The 5473-nt window shown below is 38.8% G+C and overlaps 1 long non-coding RNA gene across 1 annotated transcript; it reads left to right on the top strand.

Moving 5' to 3' along the window:
* Positions 1 to 313: 313 nt before the first annotated feature.
* On the top strand, positions 314 to 2972 carry LOC101177844. Its single transcript, XR_001113992.2, has 3 exons — positions 314 to 806; positions 1145 to 1199; positions 2706 to 2972. It is a non-coding gene; the product is annotated as an uncharacterized LOC101177844 (long non-coding RNA).
* The last annotated feature ends 2501 nt before the right edge of the window (positions 2973 to 5473 follow it).

Here is a 5473-nt window from a genome sequence, read left to right as displayed (position 1 = left end):
AGTTGTAGTTTTGTTTATTGCACTAGTTTTGTGTTGGTTGGCCTCCAGTCAGGAGGTGGCACTTTCAAGAGGGCATCAGCTGAGGTACTATAGGGAGCATCAGGTGGTAGGTGGGGCCCTAGAGCTCCCAAGAGGTTATGTCCTTTTTCTTGGGCTATCAGGGAAGGTAGATAAAGACCATCAGGTGGGGGCAGGGTTAAGCATGTCTAATTTCAGACTCTCCTTGGGCAGGTCTTACTGCAGTTGCTGTGGGGGAGGTGGGTGTGGTTCTCAGGCCAGTGGAATTCTGCCCCCAGGGGGATTATGGCTGCCTCTGCAGTGTCATGCAGGCCACCAGGGAAATGGATGAAAGCTGGCAGTTATAGGCCTCACTCAGCCCAAAAGGCTGGTTTCACTTTCACTGTGCTCCCTCAACAGCACCAAGTTTATTTCCAGGCAGTGGGTGAGCAGGGCTGAAAAGCTGCCCCAGGCTACCAGCCTCCCAGCTGAGAAAGCAAGCAGGGCGTTTAGATTTCATCTCTCCCCACCTGCCATGGCTTCTGTGCTGTGATTGCACTCCTGATTCAACCCGTCCCCTGATTTCTGTCCGGGAAACTTTGCATTCGGTCAAAATTGTTACAAAGTTCAGCTGGAAGTTTCCTTCCCTGTGTGGTTTCTTCCCGGTTCCTCTGGCAGCCCTCCCCAAGGACTTCTGTAAGACAAAGTCGGAAATGACTTCCTTGGGGACTGAGAGCCCACAGGGATCTTCCCATTGCTTCTTCTACCAGTGTATTTCACTCAGCTCTCTAAATTTGTCTCAGCTCCAGGTAAGGTCAAATCCTTTTCCTGTGATCTGGAACTTCAGGTTCCCCAGTGAGAGTGTGTGTTTGGGGGCAGACAATCCCCCTTTCACACACTGGGCATTCACAGTTTTTTGGCTGTCTCCAGGGGCCCTGCAGGAGCAATCTGCTTCCTTCAAAGAGTCTGTGGGTTCTCTCAGCTTTCCTGTTCTTCTTGATTTTTGAATGTGTAAGGGTAACTCTAGAATTTTTCTCATCTTTGAATAGAGGATATGAAATTTTCTCTCCATGGTCTAGGGAGAGTTATGGCTCCAGGAAAGAAGAGAAAATGTATTCTATTTCCCACTTCTCTTCTATCTTGGCAGGAAGGCAGGGATTTCAACCTGGGCAACAAGTCCACAGAACATGAGATTTCTGAAGGTGAGTCACATAGAACATTGACTGGGTTGAACTCAGGTCTGGACAACAATTAAGTACTGTAAATCTCTTGGAGGATATAGGCTTATTTCTTAAGTTATTATTACATATAAATGATAATATATATGTAAAAAATATAAATAATTATAATACATATCATTTATATGTATATGATAAAATAAAATATATATTTTATAAAATAAAAGATATATCTTTGATAAAATAAATGTAAATAATAAAATAAAATATATCTTTCAACCTAAAATTGCAATATATATAGTTGGCCCTTGAGCAACACAGGTTTGAACTTCACAGGTCCACTTATAAGTGGATTTTTTTTCCATAAACGCATTGAAAAATTTTTTGGAGATTTTGACAATTAAAAAAAAGAACACACAAACAAACTGCAAAGCATAGCAATATAGAAAAAATCAAGAAAAAGTATGTCATAAATCCATAAAATATATGTAGATAGTAGTCTATTTTATCACTTACTACGATAATACACACAAATCTATTATAAAAAGTTAACATGTATCAAAACTTACATACACAAACACAGACTGTATATGGTGCCATTTGTAGTTGAGAGAAATGTAAACAAATAAAAAGATGTAGTATTAAATCATAACTTCATAAAATTAACTGTAGTGCATACTACACTACTGCAATAGTTTTATAGCCACCTCTTGTTGCTATTGTGGTGAGCTCAAGTGTTACAAGTATCCACTTAAAATGCCACCTAATGCTAATCATCTCTTTGTAAGCAGTTTGTCTCTCCAGTAAATTGTGTATCACAGTAAAAAGCTATCTCTCAAGTTTCTTGTTTGTTTTTCATCATGTTTAGTACAATATAATACACCTTGAATAACACCATGGGACTCACATGAAGTGTGACTAGTGATGCTGGAAGTGCTTCCAAGTAGCAGAGAAAAGTTATGACATTACAAGCAAAAGCTGAGTTGCTTGATAAGTACCATAGCTTGAGGATGTCAGATGCAGTTGCCCACCATTTCAGATAGGCAATTCATCTTGTGATGACATAAACTTACAGTATTGATAAATACAAGCCAGTACTGCAAATTTATTTTCACAGCCTTATGATTTTTCTTAATAATGTTTTATTTTTCCTATCTTACTTTATTGTAAAAATACAGTAGATAATATATATAACATACAAAATATGTGTTAATCAATTGTTTATGTTATCGGTAAGCCATCCAGTCAACAGTAATCTATTGGGGGAGTCAAAATTATATACACATTTCTGACTGCACAGGGGGTCAGTGACCCTAACCTCTATGTTGTTCAAGAGCCAACTGTATATTTCTTTCTGTTATCTCTCTATAGTGAAATGCATTTCAGTAGAGAAAATAAACACGTGTATACACTGGGAAATTTATCTATACACATAGAGAGAAGTGTTTTACTAATGAGATATTCAATAGTACCCAAGTTAACGCTCATATACTACTTCTTGTAATTTTTCCTTGCTTTTTCTACTTCCAGGTGTGTGGGATACATCATGGTTACATAAAAATCCTTTCACTATAGTTCCTACTTCCCTATCTTCAAAATGATTCCCCGAAAACTTCCACCATGAAGGTCTAAAGCCTAACCTCTGAACTGTGGATGGAAAATTGAACTCCTTGATGTGACCTCTGCACATCATGCAACCCTAAACCTAAATATTCTCTGTGTAGGAGCCCCATTATGTTCCTTTTTAGTCTAATACTTTTTAAGTCATCTTAAAAAATTATATTTTGTTTTCTTTTATATGGTCGATTTTACCTTGTTTTCTTTGACTATTACTTGTTGTCTTGTATGAGATTCTACTGGTCTCAAGGCTTAAACCTCACAGTCTTCAGTGTCTGATGGATTTCTCTCTATTTTCTAAATTCCCTGGGATATGTTTGATGAGTTTTTGTGGCAGAGAAGCAGAGAAAGGAGAAAGGTGATGTCTATACTACTTCCTTTTTCTCTCCAGCCACAAACACCAGTCTATAAAGAGACCCTGAGAAGCAAGCTCTGTGCAGAGTCATTTCTAAGAAATACCAGGATAAAATGTAGGTGAGAGAAATTTGTGTGAATAAAGGGATGAGCGGGAGGAGGAAGGATTGAGAAAATTTTCAAGGCAGAAAGGGACCTCTATCTTCTAATTTGGCAAAGTGGGAGAGGTAGGTAGGAGATGGGAATGCTCTCCTATCTATCTTGCCTTTTGGATGGAGATTAGTAACACAACCCAGGAGAAAGTGATCCTTGGGAAGCCCAAATGATTGAAAACAGCCCTGGAGTATACCAATTGGACAAGTTGGGGTGAAGGAGAACTAGTTATTGTAATACATAGGTAGAGATTGTGGTTGTGAGACTGTTGGGTGATTAACTCATATATGTTCCAAAGTCATCTGTCAGCTAAAATAGTTGTCATTCAGCATCTGGAGATATACCTAATGCTAAATGACGAGTTAATGTGTGCAGGAAATCAACATGGCACATGGATACATATGTAACAAACCTGCACATTGTGCACATGTACCCTAAAACCTAAAGTATAATAAAAAAAAATAGTTGTCATTAGGAGTGCTTGAAAGGTTTCAAAGAATATTTCAGCAGCAATGAGCATACCTAGGACCTAGATCTGGGCTTCTAAATCTCATTCTCCACTAAAAGAATCTGGGTCTCCTTGCAAAAGTGGCTGATTCTAGGTCCAGGGCATGAAAAGTACAAAGTGAACTTGGAACATTTCTGTGCCACAAAGTAAGAAAGTGGTCAAAGAATAAAGGGGACATGTTGCAAAGGACTCAGGAGCCTGCTTAAAGAGGCTTCCATTAGCTACATTTGAGATAATTTGAGTATCATCATGACTATTGATAATAATGGAATATAACCCAGATAACAAAATAAAAATCTGTAAGTCCATAATAATATAAGTAAATAAATGAGGAAATAAATGATGGAGAAGTGAACTCTCTTCCTTATAGTAGAATCCCAAAGAAGAAAGATAGAGAAAATGATGGACTTGGAAAATCACCATTTGGCAGTCCCTATAGTAATAATTGTTTCAGGTAAAAATAAATGGATTTGAAAATCAGAGTATGATGAAAACCAGGTTACTTATTATACATTGTCTCAAAGTATATCTCTACAATATATTTATTAATTTCAAAGAAAAAACTTCTTTACATTGGATAAACCTGGTAGAAATCACCTCGACCATATGATCAAAGTTCGCATCACCAATAATGGGACACATAGACATCATATGCTTCCTGAGAAGGACATAACATTTCTATGATATTTCTGTCAAAAATGCATAATCTGAATCTAATCATGAAGGGATAATCAGACTAACCCAAATCAAAGGATTGCCTACACAATAACTAGTTTGAATTATTCAAATATTGAGATCATGAAATACAAGAAAGAATGAACTGTTTCAGATTAAAGAAGACCAAACAGACATGACAACCAAATGTAACTTGGGATTCTGGATTTATCCCTGGACAATGTAAAGCACATTAGTGGGGCAAGTGGCAAAATCCTCATATGTAATTTGTCTACAAATTGTCCACAAATTGCATAATAGTTTTGGAATTGGTAATGCATACTCCTCAATCACCCATGTGGGCTGAATAATAGCGGTACTACCATATAACCCAAACATTACCATTTTCAACCTAGCCATCTATATCGTGCTAACAACCACCACATTCCTGGCACTCTAATGATATTATATCAGCGTTAATTGTCTGATTTTGGTAATTGCACTGTGATTATTGAAGAGAATATCATAGATTTTAGAAACTACAACTGCAGTATGTAAAGCTAAAGAAATATCCTGTCTGAGGAAGATGGCCGAATAGGAAGAGCTCCGGTCTACAGCTCCCAGCGTGAGCGATGCAGAAGACAGGTGATTTCTGCATTTCCATCTGAGGTACAAGGTTCATCTCACTAGGGATTGCCAGACAGTGGGTGCAGGACAGTGGGTGCAGCGCACCGTGCATGAGCCGAAGCAGGGCGAGGCATTGCCTCACTCAGGAAGCGCACGGGGTCAGGGAGTTCCCTTTCCTAGTCAAAGAAAGGAGTGACAGATGGCACCTGGAAAATTGGGTCACTCCCACCCTAATACTGTGCTTTTCCAACAGGCTTAAAAAACGGCTCACCAGGAGATTATACCCCACACCTGGCTTGGAGGGTCCTATGCCCATGGAGTCTCACTGATTGCTAGCACAGCAGTCTGAGATCAAACTGCAAGGCAGCAGTGAGGCTGGGGGATG

Source organism: Nomascus leucogenys, chromosome 9 (genome assembly GCF_006542625.1).
Source record: "Nomascus leucogenys isolate Asia chromosome 9, Asia_NLE_v1, whole genome shotgun sequence".
NCBI lineage: Eukaryota > Metazoa > Chordata > Mammalia > Primates > Hylobatidae > Nomascus > Nomascus leucogenys.
This window is presented reverse-complemented; position numbering and strand designations above follow the sequence as displayed.